Source organism: Desmodus rotundus, chromosome 2, assembly GCF_022682495.2.
Source record: "Desmodus rotundus isolate HL8 chromosome 2, HLdesRot8A.1, whole genome shotgun sequence".
NCBI classification, from domain to species: Eukaryota; Metazoa; Chordata; class Mammalia; order Chiroptera; family Phyllostomidae; genus Desmodus; species Desmodus rotundus.
This window is the reverse complement of record NC_071388.1, coordinates 170931438-170951057: the sequence shown is the minus strand read 5'-3', so window position 1 is coordinate 170951057 and position 19620 is coordinate 170931438. Positions and strand designations below refer to the sequence as shown.

The 19620-nt window shown below is 36.8% G+C and overlaps 1 pseudogene; it reads right to left on the bottom strand.

Moving 5' to 3' along the window:
• Positions 1-2819: 2819 nt before the first annotated feature.
• LOC128780341 (U2 spliceosomal RNA) lies at positions 2820-2980 on the bottom strand (annotated as a pseudogene).
• Between the last annotated feature and the right edge of the window lie 16640 nt (positions 2981-19620).

Genomic DNA, 19620 nt, shown 5'->3' with positions numbered 1-19620 from the left:
GCTCATTGTTAGCAGTATACATATGTGCTTTAATGTAGACAATTAATTAATGTGCCAGTAAACTTAACACCTTTATGTTTATTTTTACCATTAGCTAGTCAATGAAGCTGAAGAGTGTGAAAAGGATATGAATGTTTGATGAAATTTCCATTTTAAAAAGATCACTTTAACTTCGATGGATAGTTAAGAGGCAAAATAGTTAGGAATCCATTACAGCAGTTTACACAATATAATGGAAGCTTGAATTTTTAACATATGGTGGGGAAGATAATTAGATACCTTGAGGAGGTGAAATGGATTAAAATATTGAAGGATTTGTCATTGAGATGGAGATAGATGGAGGTATCAAAAGTAATGCCTAGGTTTCTAAATGGATTAACATATCCCATACACGTCCCTTGATGAGATGAGGTTGGCAGTCTTTGTGATGAGGCAAAGTTTATTCATGAGTTCAGTTCTGAACATGTTGAGTTTAAAGGCAAGGTGGCTAAGCCTGGAAATGACAGAGAAGTAGAATTGCCTGCCAGCAGCCACAGTACCACCTGAATAGGCAGCCTTGAGCTTGAATCTAGGTCCCCATGGACCAGGTAACCATTTTTTCCTCTGGGTGGGTTTACCAAACACTGTGAGTGCTTCTGGGACCCATTCCATTGAGATTACCATGAGAATGTGCTGCCAGGGCCAAGTTCTAGGCGGGTTGTTCCACAAGTATGACCCTTCTATTTGGAGGGAGAGTACATCCCTACTGAAATTTCATAAAACCACATTACACCGGCTGCCGGCGTGGTGCAGACAGGCTGACTTTGCAGGACACTCACACTGGGCACAAGATAAATACAGGAATCCTTACCACCAGTTGTCCACTGTTGGTCTTTGGACTAGAATTGTGTCACTATGTTGGTCTCATCTGTTCTGTGTGCTGACTGTCATGTGCTTTTGTTGTCATCATCAATGAAGCACAATAACAACCTAGGAGAGAGTCTTTGACAACCAGTATTCGTAAGCAACAAAATGGATGATGTCACATCATAAACAATGAGTAATAATTTTGTCTATTAATTATTTTAAATTTCCAGTAATAAGCTACCTTAAATCAAAGGCATCCAGGACTTCTGTTATATATTTTCAATGGAGTTGTTTAGAGAGAGGGAGCCCATGAACAATACTTTCTGTGAGAGCTCACAGGCCCTAGTGGAACCCAGTGCAGATGTTTATGACTAAATGAGGCCAAGAAGATTTCAGAGAAGTAAAGCCCTGGGTATACAACAGGTCCCGAGAGAGACTGTCTACAGAGGGGCAAAATAATAATAAAATATTGGAAAATGTTAAGGAAAATTGTATGGAAAATAATAAAATACATAAAAAACAAGAATTATAGTTTACCATGTTTTACTATATTGACAAGAGTTTTATGAACACTATTTGAAATTCATTACTACCAATTAAGCCAAAGAGGGAAACACATATTAACTCAAGGAAAAAACACATTACACAAAAGGAGAAATGCAATCATCAAATACAATGTGACACCTCGTTACAAATCATTTCAGCACTAATACAGCTTTCCCAAATCATGTGCTATAACCTTATCTGGAGGAGAGCATATGAGAAGCACTTATGGAGTATAAAGCCAAGGCATAGAACCCTCGTCTTTTGTAGCAGGAAGTCATGGATAAGTCCTAATTTTGAAAAAAATAACAGAATGTCAGTATAAAAGTATTACTTAAAAGTGTGAAGGTAGGTAGTAGAGTTCAGTGGCCAGTGCAGTTGACTCAGGAGAACAGATAAGGAGTGATAGGGATGATAAAAGGATTTTTTACTCTTAGTCACATAGATTAATTTTAATTTTAAAATCTATTTATCTACTAATTTAATAATTTAAAAAGTGTTCTCAAAAGAAACATTTGATATTTTTACAAATTCACTTTTCTGATTAACATACCCAGTTTTTAAAAATACACTGTCCTTTCAGTTGGGTTCTCTATAGCTAGATATGGTAGGCAAAAACAGGTGTGTCATAAATATAATTTCCTTAAGTAATTAGTTTGCTTTTACTCCCTCCTCCAAATATAGATACAAACATCTTTGAGATGAATTAATTGTTCCTTTTCCTTTATTTGTATTTTTAATATAAGATTTTTAGAGATATTGGTGAATGTCAATGCATGAACTAATACATATTGTATTTTTATATATTCTTACTGGTTTCCAAAATTATCCAACAGTTCAATGATTTAATGAGAGGTCTCGTCAGGTGCTGACATGCTATAAAGTGACTGATGTTTTCCCCATGAAACGTCCTTCAAATCATACGCAGCCTCTCTGGTCAAACTCTGATACTATTATAAATATTGCCATAAGCAAACCTTTCTTTGATTTCTTTAATTCTTCCGACTGAGCCCCTGATTCTAAATTATAATCTTGACTTTTGTAGTTGTGTTGTTACACACTTTCTAAACCTCAAGTTCTTACCTAGAAATGATTTCTTGCATTTATCTCGAGTCATTTTTCTATCAAGTTTCACAGGTCTTATGTTCCTCTTCTGACCTCACAAACTAATCTCTGTCAGTTTTCCCTGCAGTTTCATCGTCATGGAATGATCGTGTTTTTTTCAAACACAAGTACAGAACGTAACAAGTTAAGTAGAGATGCTGAAGCTGGATTTGGCTCGGCTATCTCTACAGTATTCTGATTCCCTCCACTCCCCAGCATTACAGCACATGCAGCTCAATTTCATGCTTCTCTAAGATTCACATTAATTGTTCCATCAATCCTGAGGGTGACTGTGTTTAGTAGAAATTAGGAAACAGTGCAAAGGGAGTCTTTGTGCTCTGCAGGGGAACCTGGTGTGGTGTAATCCCCAGTGCCAGGAAATGGAGAGCATACAGGCACCAATGAATTGCTCCCATTTTTTAACTGTTAAAGTATTTAAACATTGACTCCATTACACTTGATCTTAGCCAAAAGGCCAAGAAGCCATAAACAAGGACTCCATTAGACTGAGATTCCTCCAATGCCTTGGTAGCCTGTGTAAAGAAATCAAAATCTAAGTCAGAGTCAATGCGATCTGAGAAAGTCAAACTTAGGAACAATCAATCACAAAGGGCCAGCTTTCCCAGTTAAGGCACCTGCTTAAGTTACAGCCGATGTTTTGCTGCCTCCTCGTCTGCATCAACTCTCCCTCGCCCCCAGCTCTTTTCAGTGCAGTGCTCCTGCGCTTTGGCGCTGCCGAAGTCCAGTGAAAATGTGCCGGAATAAGCCGAAAGTGTTCATGTGCTCAGTTTGCTTTTTAACATAATCTTTTCCAAGGATTGGCTTCCAAATGTACACATAGATAGACGGGCAGATTAATAGATACATGCCTACAGAGATACATAGATATATAACCTGGATGTAACACCTTTCCCCAAAGTAAAAGAAATCATGAAGTATACACATAAAGTTCCAGATCTGCATAAGTTACAAGGAGAGATTATTCGTTTCCTAGACTAAATAACGAGTGCCTCCTAGAGTATCTGCAATAGAAGGTTACAAAGGGGTTTGTTTTCTTTTTGTGTTTGTTCTTTAATGTTTCTGTCTAGAGCAGGGAGCAGGGTAAAGCCATAGAGTTCTGAGGACTAATCTGGGCACATTTTAAGAAAATATTTAAGTGAGACTTCTCTAGTAATATTAACTCATTTTAAAGTTATTTGATAGTGGTTTGTAGTTTAAATCACTTTCCCAGGAAAGGAAAATCCCATGGGCATCAAGAATCTGTATTTTCTCTAGTGGCTGTGTTCATTATCTGTCTAGACTTTTGAAACAGTCTTCTAGGTGTGACTGATAGGCCGTGCTGAAATACTTTGCATCACATTCTACGTTTACATGTCCTCATGCACCTTGCCTTAGATTTGACTATACTCATTTTCACCTGGACAAGCTTTCCCAGGGTGGTTGTTCAATTCCTATTGAAGGTAATGGGTCTAATTTAACCTACTGAGATGAAATCACCTTCTGATTCAGTGTCAGCATATTCCATGTAAAGAGGGTCTCTTTACATGGTTTGCTGTCGTCAAGTCTGAAGTTAAGATAGTTTGGAAACAATGAACTTTTATGCCAGATATAAAAAATATAAATTTTGTCTGGTGACCAAAAGAAAGTATTAGAGAAAGAAATAAAATCAACTATATTTTTCACTTCTGCTTTAAAAAGAGCTAGAGGGCCTGGAATATTGAGGGGTGTTCATGAAATTAAAGTATGTTAAAAAATGTTTTACAAATTTATGCTTTTTCCTAAACCCTTTTAACCCCCACAGCAATATTCTTATTAGACAATTATTTTATGCAAACATTAAATAGTATTTCAATATATATTAGGTGGTAGTGACTATTTTATTCTTGGTGAGGCGGGCCGTTTTTTTAAATATTCTAATTATACATAAAGTAATGAAATGCATTTTATATATAAATAAGTAGTATTTATTGGCTATAATGCATTCACTTTGAATTTCAATATCTGTTATTTATTTGCTGTGAACACAATATGAATTCTTAAATTGCATTCAAAGTATGCAAACAAAGTAAGGTAGTAAGCAAAAAGTCCCTGGTATTTTTCATAAATCTATATATTGATAAAAAGCAAACCAACTGCTCTTGTGCCACAAGTTTCCAAACTGTAACATGGTCACTTTCTAATCGTCACACTCCCTTATATATTGAAGACTTGGATGATACAGAAATGAGTTAAGTACAGAAAAACTACGTGATTACAATCTTAAACAAGTAGAATTATTTTTTTCTTGTAATAACGGACAACAGAAAACTAGTCCAAAATGAAAAGTTGAAGGATTTACAACTTAGAAACTATAATTTTGCTCTTTTCATTTGTTTTCACAAAGTGTGTACATGTTGGATTGACTTTACCTTACATTATGGCTAAACTCTCCTGGTCATTGTTCGAAACAATGTGTTGAGCACCTCTTACACAAAAGCTCATGAAGTCCTCATCATCTCCTTGTTAGGTGGTGCTACTACAGGCACCTCATTTATTGCTCTTTGGTTTATTGTGCTTCTCAGATACTGCATTTTATACAGATTCAAAATTTGTGGCAACCTTGCGTCAAGTGAGAATATTGGCATCATTTTCCAAGAGCATTTGCTGACTTCAGGTCTCTGTGTCACATTTTGGTAATTCTGGCAATATTTCAAACTTTTTTATTACTATTACACCTGTTATGGTGATCTGTGATCACTGATCTTTGCTATTACTATTCTAATTGTTTCGGTGCATCATGAAAATGCTCGTATAACACAGTGAACAACAAATAAGGTGTGTGCTCTGACTGCTCCACCAACCAGCCATTTCCCCATCTTTCTCCATCTCCTTGGACCTCCCTATCCCTGAGGCACAACAATATTGAAATTTAATAAACCCACAATGGCCTTTATGTATTCAAATGAAAGGAAGAGTCACCTGTCTCTCACTTTAAGTCAAAAGGTAGAAATGATTAAGTCTAATGAGGAAGGCATTGCAAAAGTTGAGACAAGCCAAGAGCTAGGTCCTTGGGCCAAACAATCAGTCAAATTGTGAATGCAAAGGAAAAGTGCCTGAGGGAAATTAAAAGGGCTACTCCAGTGAACACATGAATGATAAGAAAGTGCAACAGGCTTATTGCTGATACAGAGAAAGCTGTAGAGGTCTGGATAGATCAAACCAACCACAACATCCCTTTGAGCCAAAGCCGAATCCAGAGAAAAGCCCTAACTTTCTTCAATGCTATGAAGGCTGAGAGAGGGAGGAAAGCTGCAGAAGGAAAGTTCGAAGGTAGCAGAGGTAGGCTAAGGAGGCTTAAGGAAAGAAGCCATCTCCATAACATAAACATGCAACATGGAGCACCAAGGCTGATACGGAAGCTACAGCGAGTGATCCAGAAAATCTAACTAACATAATGAATGCAGGAAGCTACACCAAACCACAGATTTCAGAACAAAACAGCCTTATATTGGAAGAATATGCCATCTACAACTTTCAAAGCTAGACAGAAGTCAGTGCCTTGTTTCACAGGCCGACTCTCTTGTTAGAGGCTAATGCAGTTGGTGATTTAAAATAGAAACCAATGTCCATTTACCATTACAAAAAATCCTAGGGCCCTTAAGAATTATGCTGTATCTACTCTGCCTGTGCTCTACAAATGCAACAACAAAGACTGAACCGTAGCCCATAAGTTTACAACAAGGTTTACTGAGTATTTTAAGCTTCTTGTTGAGAACTACCGCTTAGAAAATAAGATTCCTTTCAAAATATTACTGCTTATTGATAATGCACCTAGTTAGAGGAGAGTTTTCACGAAGATGCACAGTGAGATTCATGTTGCCTTTCTGCCTGCCAACACAACATCCATTCTGTAACCAATGAATCAGAGAGTTATTTCAACTTTCAAGTCTTGTTATTTAAGAAACGTCTTTGGTAAGGCAATAGCTGCCATAATCGGATTCCTCTGATGGATCTGAGGAAAGTAATTGAAAACTGTGGAAAGGATTCACCTTTCTAGGTGCCATTAAGAACATCTGTGATGCATATGAAGAGATCAAAATATCAACCTTAACAGGAGTTTGGAAAAGGTTGACTCCAACCCTCATGGATAACTGAGAGTTTCAAAACCCTAAATGACTGCAGATGTGGTGGAAATAGCAAGACAACTGGCATTGGAACCTGAAGATGTGAGTGAATTGCTGCAATCTCTTGATAAATTTTAACTACTGGGGCGTTACTTCTTTTGGATGAGCACAGAAAATGGCTTCTTAAGTTAGAATCTACTCCTGCTGAAAACGTTGTGAAATTGTAGAAATGGCAACATAGGATTTAGAATATTACTCATAAACTTAGCTGGTAAATAGCAGCAGAGCTTGAGAGGATCACTGACTCCAATTTTGAAAGAAGTTCTACTGTGCGTAAAATGCTATCAAACAGCATTACATGCTACAGAGAAATCATCCATCAAATGAAGTGTTCAGAACTGCCCTGCCTGGTTTCAGAGGCTGTAACCCCCCCATGGTTAAGGCTGAGTCAGAGTTGGGACCATAAGCCACTAAGGAGACAAAGCTTGTCTCCCTGGCAGGTGTGCCACCTCTGCCCACTTCACCCTGCTTGGCCCTGAGCTTGGCCAATTAGCCAATGACGGGTAAGAATCCTCAAGGGAGGATCCACCTAAGACAGGCTCTGGTCACGGAAGAGGCCCTCAGGGAAGGACTCGGGGGGCTGTGGAAAAAGGGGGTTATGGAGCCTCGCCCCTCAGCTTTGAAATAGCCTGAGTCCTCATTCTGTCTGCAAGAAGTCTCCTAATCACTTGGCTGCCTTACTTCCCTTGCCTGACTTAAGCCTGAAGCAATAACAGAGGTCAGTGCAGTCCTGTGCTGGGAGGGGCAGATTCCCTGGGGAATCAGGCCTAACAAAAATACATACATTCCTGTGAAACCTACTTAATTTGTACCCTCAGTTTAAGAGATAAGGGTCCAGACCTGAGATGAGTCTGGCGCCTAAACTTTTATGGCCCTCTAACTAATTGGCTGTAACTCAGAATAAGCCCTCAGAGTTCTCTGTAAATCTTGTATTGTTTAACCGTTACTGGCTGACAATGATGGATAACCTTTATCTGTATTCCTATGCGAATGAACCTAATAAAAGCCCCTGGAGAGAGAGGCTCGGGACCCTTCTCCCCTTGAGAGAAACGGCCACCTTTCCTCCCCAAGCAGATCATGTGTTGGTAGTCTTTTTCTTAGGCCGTGGCGGACCGGGGCGGGGGGGGGGGGGGGCTGCGTTAAAGCCCCCCAACAACGAAGAGTTAATCGATGGAGCAAACTTCATTCTTGTGTGATTTGAATTGCCACAGCCACGCCAGCCTTCAGCAACCAGCACTCTGAATACCAGTGTTGATATCAGACCCTCCACCAGAAAAATGCTTTCACTTGCTGAAAGTCCGGATGATGGTCAGCATGTTTTTAGCAATAGAGTATGTTGTAATTAAGGTATATGTATACAGGGTGGAGAAAAAGTAGGTTTACAGTAGTATGTGATAGAGTTTATTCTTGTGTGATTATTTATTAGTTATTGTATTGTTTTCCATGTGAAAAACTATAAACCTACTTTTGCCACACTCGGTATATAGTTTGAGAGCTCTAGGTCTGACCTTTACATACATATATCAGAATTGCCAGAGGTGGTAATTAAGGTCTGTCATTGCTTGTGATCCTCCAGATAAAGTGAATAAACTGATCAGATGAAGGATAGAAGCCACAAGAAAATAGGGTATGAGGAGTAGTTATAGAACAAGAGCATTGTACAGGTCCTCTGAGAATCCACTAATTGTGCAATCTCTTCCTCACCGTCCACGACCCTTTACAGCAGGACTCAAAATGCCTGGCCTACTCACATCCCAGCATCAGTAGTTTCTTTCTAATAGAACACCAAGTTATGTTCCCCCTAGTTTCACATTACAGCCACAAGCCACTGGAGTTCCAGAACTGTATGGCTAGTTTTTACTTCCTTATTATTGGGAGAAATCAGAAGAAGAAACAGTGTTTAGAGAAGCCGAAGCCATAGATCTGAACTCAGTACCTGTGCTGTGGACGGATTCCCAAAGCTGTTACCTGAGTCATAACCTGAATGTGGGTGAGTAGGGCACCACTTCTCCATGTCTGGCTTGGGGTGGCTGAGAATGTTTATTATTTTTCATATGGCTGGTGTCTCCTTCAGATAACTCCCCATCAACCGAAGTTACCTGATGGCGTGTATTTCTAGAACATTTAAACCACCTAACCCACACAAACACAATGGCTCACAGTATTTTTGTGCTGTTTTTCAGATGTGCTGGCCAGAATCATGATGTAAACCAATTAAGCATGGACAGGAATTACTAAAACACTGGGAATCTTCACAAATTCAAAATGAATGTCGCTAGGCCTCAGAGATGAGTACAGCCTGGTCTTCGGAAACCTTTTCCTTCACCTGTCTCCGGTTATGAGCAATTGATTCCTGCTTCTCTCTTATTCAGAAACACAGCTTTTTTCTGACTTTCTAGTCAGGGGGTCAAACTCATTTTCACCGGGGGGCCACTTCAGCCTCCCGTTTGCGTTCAAAGAGCCAAATGTAATTTTAGGATTGTATAAAAGTAACTACTCCTTAACAATTAAGAGAGATCTTGGCGCTGCCACCAGGTAGAAACAAGGTGCCAGGCCAGGTAAAAGAAGGCAGAGGGCCGGATTTGGCCCACAGGGCTTGTCTTTGCCACCTGTGTTCTAGATGAAGTGGCAATAAACACAGCTTCAAAAAAAAGCCCCTGAGCTTCAAACTTTTAGGTATTGGAGAGAGATGGCTGTAATCACTTAAGAGTCACAAGCCCAAAAATTCCAAGGAAGAGAATCAGTAGTTTGTTTAAAGTCATTTATCCAACGTCTAGTAATCAGTAAAATAATAACAATATAACCATGAAAAACACTAGGAACAATGCTGGCTGACATTCCCAAATATGTCTACTCCATACAGGTATATGAGTTATGCGTGTCTTCAAATGGACACTAATCTTCTGTATCAAACCTGCTCTCTTCCTATTTTCCTGATTCTGACTCAGTGGAAATCACTGTTAAGGGCCTTTACTGAAGTAGCATAATTAAGGTTTTGGAAAGAATGTAAATTTGGTGTTTTAAAATGAGATAAAATATGGAAGTGTACAGAATGTACTTTCCAAACACAAAAAGAAATAGAGATTCATTGAAGCAGAAAAGTTATGTGCAATGAAGAAATAAAAAACTTTTAAAACACATTATATTAAAATTAAATATACTTTGGAAGCTGTTCATTTAGATTTTTGATAATTGTGAAAATTAATTGGTGTACATTTTTTTCCTTTGTAGTTCATTTTCTTTAACAATTTGATTGAATTGCATTTCAAAATACAAAGCTTGATACTTCTGTGCAAAGCATGTCTATTATTAACCACTGAATATTTGTTTAAGTATTGTTTTAAAAGTAATAAATGTTTCTAATAAATGTGAAATTTCCAGTAACAACATACAATTTACAAAAGTATATCTTAGCCAAAGTTATCTAGAGTAAAATTAAGTTCATTCATATGCTCTTTTAGCCTCAGCTAACCGTATGTATTTTACTAATTCTATTACACTTCAAATTATTTTAGAAAATGAAATGGGAATCTTCCTTAGAGCTCTTATAGCCCACCAATTTGAATTATATAAACACTTTCAGTATATATAATTAAATATATTTTCATTTTGTTTTTTAGATAATAATTTCATCACAAATTGTATTAACCATTACCTTGTCTGTGTGCTACCGTGCACACACGCGTCTCTGTGCTGCCGAGGCAGCCGTCCTCGTCACAGCAGTTAAAGACACGAGGGCACATGAAGTGCGTACTTAGGGAGCACGGCACACTCGTTCGGAGGACAAGTGCTGCTGTCGTTGAGCTCCAGTGTCATTGCTGACCCTACTACTTGTTAGGTTCGTGACTTTGGGCAAGTTAATCGCATTTTAGACCATAGATTCTTTCTCTGTAAACATTAGCTAATAATAGTACCTATTCCAGTAGGGTCTTGTAACATTTAAAAAAGATAATATGTTCAAAAGTGCAAGGTATTCTAAAGTGCCTGGCACATCCTGAATAATCAATAAATTTTAGTTTTCAAAAATTGAACATTTTGTTTCAATAGTCTAAATAATAATAATTCATAGAAAGTATGTACTAATTTACAGTTTACAAATACTATCACACTAGTGTATACTTTTCTCCTGAAGAATAACTCTGTGTGTAGGTATCCCGATTCTCATTTTACAAATGAGGGAAGGAGGGAAGGGAAGTGGGTAACAAGGGTGAATTAAAAGGCTGTTTTTTGTCAAATATCAGGGATAGGTCTTTCATATAAGGCAGGTAGTATTACGGAGATTATTTTACATGTGAGAAAACAGTATAGTAGAAGGAATAAGAAATTTGCTCAAAAACAACTAATAAATGGAGAAAAAGGAATAAAACCTTCACACTCTGCATTTTAACTATTTCCTCGTGGTATATTATTTTAAAATGTGTACAAAGATCATCTAGGCTGTAGCTATTAATTCCTCATTGGTTTTATGAAAAGATTAAAATATGTACCCTTCACACTAAAGAAAGCACAGAAGAATGGCGCTTGAAATGACAAGTACAATTTTTATTTTGGTCTTAACAATACATCACATGGGGTAAGTTTTCCAAGGAAACAAAATTTCTGAATTATAATGAAGTCACTCAAAAATAATTTCACATATATTTCTATTTTAGAAGTAATTTTAGACATCATAGATTAGAGAAAGAAACCCTATTATTTCTTCTGACTTTTCTAAATTTTATAAAAATCAAGTCACTAACTTTTTGCCTTTCACCTCTTTTCTTAATGCATAGTAAATGTGACAGTAAGAGCCTCATTCCTTGGTGGATATAGAATAGTATAGACAATGCACATAGGAAATGTCATATTGTCACAATGATGTTTAGAAATATAGTGAACATGAGGTCGCTGCATGGTAAGGCCACCACATGGGTGGGTCAGTCTCTTTTGGTGATGTCTGGGATCATCTTTAAAAAATATTAGTAGTTGTTAAGAAAGTAGATCCTAGGAGTTCTCATCACAAGGAGAACTCGTTTTTATTTTCTTCTTATTGTATCTACATAAGATGATGGATGCTAATCTATTGTTGGAATCATTTCACAATATATGCAAATCATGCTGTTATGCCGTATACCTTAAATTTATATAGTGATTATGTCAGTTATTTCTCAATGAGAGTGGGAAAAATTAATAAACAAGACATGGAATAGCCACTTAAAATTTTATTAGATTCTTCTGTGGTGTTGATCCTTGCCCTATAAACCCACATTTATGTAGCTGAAAATGTTGTTACTGACTTATGGTGGGCATGACTAACCGGGCCTCTGTCCTAAGGCATACTTTCTGCTCCCTAATTTGGGGAGGATGTGCAGGGCTTTTTGCCATAGGCCTTGGAATGGATCTTTAAGGTCAGCATCCTTGAGTTGGTTACCTGACTTTTTGTCAGACTTCCTGAGGTCTTGAGGCCAGGCTGCTTCTTAGGTTTACATGGGAACCAAAATTGCAGACCCCTGTAATAGTATACAAAAAAAACTTCTAACGTGCAAGCTTTAACTTTAAGAGAGGGTAATAATCAGGTTAGAATAACAAGATGGATTCCACATACTAAAAGTAGGTAGCATAAGGCAGTCCTTCACCATTATAATATCATTGAAATATAAATTTTCAACATCATATTTTCAATTGTTTCAATGTTCTACAAAAGCACTTTAAGGCAAAGTACTTGTCGGGAAAAAGTACATAGTACTTGTCGGGAAAAGTGCTTGTCACTCAATATCGTATGAATGACTCTTGACATATTTTAGCCAGTATTTGAGGTGTTTCAACATACAATTTTGCAGGTAATTTAGTGTACCTGTTTTTTATATTTACAAAACACATAATGTAAGTTTTACTAACTGATACGTCATTTCAAATTTCAAATTAGTCTTCTAAATGTTAAGTATAAAAAGGTACAATTTAATGCTTAATGATTCATGAAATTTTTATGATTCTTGCTAAAGTTATTTCTTCCCCTTTTTCATCTAGAGTAGAGATTTGCTCTCAATATGGCATGTGATGACAATAAAATCTTCTGCCGTTCCTGAAATCCTTTCTACAAAAGTAAAAAAGAAAGAAAATAGTTTTATTATTTCATAAGCATTTAAGCAGACTTGAGTGTACAAAAGAGGTCTGCAGAAAGTGTAGCTACTACAGAAAGAAATCTCACGTTTATAAACAGGTGTTGTAGAAATAAATTATAGTGGTAACATGGATACTGGCTTTCAGGAAAGGCTAAAGACCAATAGATACCTTAAGAAATATTACAGTATTCTATGTAAAACCTTAGAGACTTAGGTTACATTACTGATTCTGGAGATAGAAATGTCTAGAACAGAAGCCACAGTATGTACAGAATTCACTTTTACCCAAATACTTTCATAAGCAAGCTATGTCATGAAACTTTATGTATAATAAATATTACATATGAATTAAAACTATAACTGTATATTTAAATATTAAGTTTTTAAAATAATAGTACATGTCTGTAAAAATGAATAGAACCTGTTTTAAATACTTATATTTAATGTGAATATTGCATACACCTAAAATATAAAGATAAAACGTAATATACTACAGATAACTACTTGTGACTAAAAGTAAAAATTATCTTCAAATACTATCAATATCCCAAAAGGGCGGCTTCAGGGTGGCACAATTTTGCTTCCCTTCAGTAAGTATTGAAATAAGTGCTCAATAATGTTTATTATCATCATCATCATCATTACTGTTACCATTATCCTATAGATTTACTTGTTATTTCATTTTGTCCTTGCTTGTTAAGTAAAAACTAACTAATGATTTGTTTCTTTGAACCAGATTTGGAAAATGTTATATATATTTTAATTAATTAAAATAAATAGAAGTTTAGCCTTCATGTCAATTTTAGGTTAAAAAAAGGCAGGAAAATCTGGGATACTAAAAATCTGGGAACTCTTGCAAGTCAATAAAAAAAAATTCACTCACCAAAATTTGAAATTGCACAAAGAACAGGACTAGTAATTCACACAAAAAATAAATAAAAGTTTAATAAAGAACATTTAACTTTACTGTTTCTCAATGTACAGCAAATTAGCATTGTGCCTTGTGAAACTGACAGAAAAAAACTTAAAATGAGTCATTGAAGGAATACTGTCATAAACTGAAAGTCACATGGTTAGAAATGATATAAAAATATAACTTTTAACAATGGAATTCTATTCTAAAATCATTTCAGAAAATAATCACGATATGAAAATAATAAAAATGTGTCTTCACATTTGAGACATTGGACAATCTGCTAGCACCTCCATAAAACAAACACATTTTAGTATAAATTAGAGGAAAGAAACAGACTTTCACATGAAGCTCCTAAATAACCTTTTTTTCTAAACAACTGAAGGAAACCAAAGTTTTCCCATCCTGAGCTGTTTTGGGGATATTGTTTTTAAGCTGTTTATTAAGCAACAAGTCTGGTAAGGAGCCTTTGCCCTCATTCCCACTCCAGCCCAGGATCCTGATTGGGACAGAGAAACCCGCTCAGGAAGAGAGTCTTGGATTAATGACCTTAAGAATGTTCACCCTAGTGTTAGTCACCAAGACTCCAAGCCTGTAGGCGAGATTACCTTTGTGTCCCTTTGTTTCTAAGTTGCCTAACAAGAATTTTTCTGGTATGTATGTTTTCTTCTTCCTCATCATCTTTACATAAGCTAGAACAACTTACCAGGTGGTAGGAACAGTACTCCACTTTTCTCTTAGTTCTGCTGAGCTGTTCCAGGAGAATCACTGGCTGGGACAACACTGCTCCCTGCACTGTCCTGCTGCAGCTGACAGGCAGGGATGTCTCACCACAGCCAGCAGAGAGGGGAAGCATTTTACCCTGGCAGCCCTCTGTACACTTATCCATGGTGTTGATGAAAGTTGGAAGTGCTGAGAGTCTTTTTCTCTCCTGTATATTAGCAATGAACGATATTTATGAAATGAGGTCTTTGGGTCTTGCAACTCGGGTTTCCTTTATCAATCCTTCTCTCCCAGCGATGGTTAGTTTTTTCTTCTATGTCTATGTGTCTTTGATATCATTTGTCATCCCAGGAAGATGCCATGGAGCTAGAAGACAGGCACAGCCTCCCTGTTAAGTCTGTGGTTTGAATCAGTCTCATGGGGAGTTAAGTGGCTCTCTCCAGGCGGGTTTCTGTTCAGAAGAACTTTGCTGGAGATGTTTATATGAAAACGGAATGAGATTTTTATTTTGTCTTTTCCTGTGCCCTAGAGCTTGGCTTTGTGACCAGCAGAGATATTTTCTCTGGTCTCTACCATCTGGAAGGCGCACTTAGCCTTACCAGGGTGCATCTGAAGGACTGTGACCTAGACTGCGGTCCAGGTGTCTCCTAGTCAGGTGATACCAGATCTCAGGGAAGTTTCTCATAAGAGGCCCAGGCCATAAGGGCTCTTTGCGTCTCTTTTTGGAGGCCTTTTCTGCTTCCTTGGTGAACCTATGAAAGGCCTATTGGTTTGCATCACTATTAAAATCCCATCATTACTGTCCAGACAACATATATTTTAAATTTGAAAAAAATATTTCTAAATTAGAAATCACTGTAGAGTTCTCATAGTACACAACTGTTTTACTGATACTTAACATTTTTTTGTCTTTGAATAATTTTAAACAATGATTTTACTTCAGTTTAGATAACAAACAGGAAATTTAATCACATTTTAAATTACATTCAAAGGTAGATCTTCTAAAAATAATTGAAGTTTGGTGAATACCTTTCTGCCAAGAATGCTGTGAAATGCTCATAATTAAATTAATGTGTTAATTCTCCTGGAGTATTGCAGTGAGTATGAATCAGCCCTAATCATAAAGTACATCACTTCTTTTTTTTTCTTCTTTTTTCTTTTTTTTCCTCTAATTTTATTGTTGTTCAAGTACAGTTCTCTGACTTTTCCCCGCACCTCAGCCTAAACCCCAGTCCTCCCCACCACCCTCCCATTTCCACCCCACCCCCCTGTTATTCTCCATGTGTCCTTTATAATTGTTCCTACAAACCCTTCACCCTTTTCCCTTGAAATTTTAGATACAGAGAAGTGTAACTAGTCTTACAGTTACTTAAGGCTTTAAAATGTGCTCTTTAGCTTCTCGGAGTCTTACAGATGCTAATGTAAACATTAGCATCTAATGTAGATTGACAGCTGTGAGAGGGGAGCAGAGAAGTGGGGACTGTTCAAAGAAGGTGAAGGGATTAAAGAACATGTGTGAGGGACCCGTGGAGAGGGACAACGGTGTGGGCATCGACTGTGGAAATGAGGTGCTGGTTGGGTGGAGTGGGGCAAAGAGGGAAAATAGGGACAATTGTAACAGCATAAATAATAAAAATAAAAATAAAACATCAAAAAAATAAACAGACTAATTAACAGGAGAAATTTAAAAGGCAGAAGATAAAATTAAAGATTTCCCAACATGGACATATTTTAAAAGTAATTGAGGTATAACTTTATGAGATTTGGAATGTTTGAACAGGTTTTAAAAGATTTAATAAGTGATCAGGAATTCACCAAAATTGGAAGCTGATTTTTTTAAAGTCTAATGGTATTTTTTTTTTAAAGGGGCACTTTTACCTCCTGTGCCTTATCCCCTTCCCCCTTTCTAGGCTCCTCAAAATTGTCAAGAACAAGTGAAAAGTCTTGTGTGTTCCCTACAATTATTAGTAATTCTGTTTATGATCTATGTTTGTGATATATCTACGTTTGTGATATATGTTTATGCATAGAATGATAGAGGGTATTCGTAGGTTGTAATATCTGTTTGACTCAAGGAAATTAAGCAGTTGTGTAAATTAAGAACGATAGCAGAACTTAACTCGAGTAATGTTGAGGACCATATTACAGGGAAAATGTTGATATTACGCTAGTTTAGATTTGGTTTGGCTAGATAGATATGTCATTTAGAGTTATTAATGATGAATATAGTATTTTTATTTTAGTTAGGTTTACAAAATAAGCTCATATTATTTGTTACAAAATTTGTTAAGAGTTCGAAATCTCAAAGTTGTTAAAAACTAATAAAGAGATATAGTGTTTGCTCTGCTAGTGCCAGATGGGCAATATCTTTCTGTTCTTTTAAAGCATTTATGCAAATAATCAGGCTAAATTTATTGAAACTAGACTTACGCAATAAATTAGTCTTCATCTGGTTATCTTTGATAAAAGTGGAGGTGATTTTAGAAAGAGAAATGGTGTTTTCATAAAAAATGTAATACACAGTAATGAAAGTTAGATTCTAGTTTAGGTTTTCATGTTTAATTTTTCACCTATAAACTGGACTGGATCCTGAATTTTCCTAGTTTTCTTAAATATTTGGCTACATCCTCTGAACTGTTTCATCTTTCTCCCATCCTTTGCCTTGAAAGAATTGGGAATTAAAACGTATTTTCTGAGTCTTGCAATTACAAATTGCAGCTAAATGACTTATATGAACTTTCGTGAAACTGTCACAACAGATCATCCTTAAATGATCTCAGAGACTGATGATGCTCTGTAAATGCTGCAGTTTACCTGACACCTGATGACATCATCAGTGACATTCAAATTTCAGTTCAAGATAATCTGTCAGAATGTCACTGCCTGCCTTCACTCTATTTGAAGATAATCCAAGATAGACATCTAGAAAGCTTTTGACTGCCTGCCTTGGGAAATCAAACGAAGTTACAGTCCTTCAGTGGGACCTTTCAGCTTACTGACCTGACTTATTTTCCAAGGCAGGACTGAAGGGAACAAACAATGGGCTTCCCTGAAGCTCCCCTTTTGGGATATTGACTTTAAACTCTTTAAGAAACAAAGCTCATGAAGAGCCTTTGATTAGCACCCCTTTCCTGCCCTGGAGGATGCTGAGCAAGAATGGTCCTGCCACGTTTCTTCTGCTCTTCCTCAACTACCTGTAAATATCCATTCTCACTTCTGAAACCTAATACCTCATTCTTCTTTTTTCTGTTATCCAAAATTGTTTTATACACCCAATGTTGCTTCATTTTCTTTGGAATTGCCATGCTTATGTGAATTCTCCTTGCATATATATTGAAGTGGTGATTTTTTTCCTGTTAATCTGTCTCTGTTATTTTTGATATTAGTCTACTAGAATTTAGAAGGTGGGAGTAAAAACATTAATGTTTTAGCCCCTGCATAGCTTTAAAAGGAGATATTTTAAGGTGTGAGACATTCTTCTTTCTTTCTTTCCTTCTTTCCTTCCTTCCTTCCTTCCATCCTTCCTTCCTTTCTTTCTCTCTGTCTCTCTCTGTCTCTCTCTCTTTCTCTTTCTTCCTTTCTTTTGCTATACTTTTCAATCACTGAAAAAGAATTGTGATCATTAGTAGCTTTAAGTTCATGGCATTAAAATGAAAGCTCCAAGAAGACAGGAGTTCTATCTGTCTTGATCTTTGCTCTTTCCTTTGATACTAGAACAGTGTTTGTCATATGGTTGATGCTCAATAAATATCTCCATGTAGTAAATTGATAGGGTATTTTCTTTTATACTTTCAAATTTTAATAAGACATTTGTGAGTAAATATATTTTTTATTTTAATAAAGATATATATATACTTATGAGCATAAACTTTTTAAATGTCTAAAAGAAAGTTTATCTGTTCACAATATTTTTATGATTCTTACCAAAAATCTGGCCAAGTCTGCCTGCCAACCATCCTTGTTTTTGTTCCTGTGTCGTGTGTCATAAAACAAAGGGAAACAGATCATCATAAAACTGCTCGAGTGAGTGAGTCATTTTTTTTCAGAATTTCAAATGACATTGAACAATAGTTTTCCTGGTTTCTCATAAAAAAGAGTAGTGAAAACATGGTCATGTGTTTAATGAAGGGATATGAAAATAAAATAATTATTTTAAATAAAAAGCTATTATCCAGATTGCTGGGAATGTAATCAAGGAAAGAATGAGGATGGTGGCTGCTCTCTTCTACTCTGAAGTTCTGGGCAGGGTCCGGTCCTCAGTCAGGGTCTCTGAGTGCAGGATCTCTCAAGGGATGAGCTCCCTGCCCAAGTCTGAAACAAGAGGAATGGGGAAATGAGGATTGTCCTCTCTGAGGTCAAACTCCCTTAACATTCTTAATAAGAAAGATAACTTATGGTGTAAGTAGTTGCCCCTCAAACACAACATGTAAATTATATGGTGGTGGAGTTGGGATTCCAAGTAGGCATATATACAGACAATGTTCCAGGAAGGTTCAGAACGAAATACTGTGGTGTGAGAATGGACTTCTCATGCAATTTGCCAGTGTCTGTCCTGGTGGTGGAGGTAAGCTTGAGGCTGAAAATAAGTTGTGTCTGTGGGCCTATGAGATTACTCATTATAATGACATTAGAGTCACTGAGTCCCACTGTGGTTAAGGGAAGGACAGTCTATCCTGGGGGATTAGAGGGCTTGTTCCTATATAAACCTTAAGTAAACAAAGACCAAACTTTCCTGGTTTACACCATTCTGTATTCACACAGATGGGCATGATTCATTATATATATGTTAATGTAATACTAGTAATAATAAATTTATAAAAACACTGTTACAAAATAATTAAGATGAAAGGAGAAGACAATTAAGAACCTAAATTTTTTAAGTATAGAAAATAAATAGAAGCACAGCAAATATAGCCTGGATGACTAAAGAATAACACAGTTTTTAAATACATAAACTTCAACTCTCAACGTTCCAATGCAGAAGCAGGGTCCTGAATGACGCAGAAACACTAACATCAAGATTATTCCTTTCCATTGCATTCTGAGACTTGACCTTCTTTGAAAGGGCCTGTAGGCAGTTAATCTGCAGAAAGAGATCATTTACTGTAACCCACGGGAGCTCAGAGTTGGTTAATCTCCCTCAGGGTCAGGGCCATTCACTCACTCTCAGCTATTGTGCTTCTCCTTCCCACGCCCTTCCCTCTCTTGTGTCCCACTCCAGGTTTTC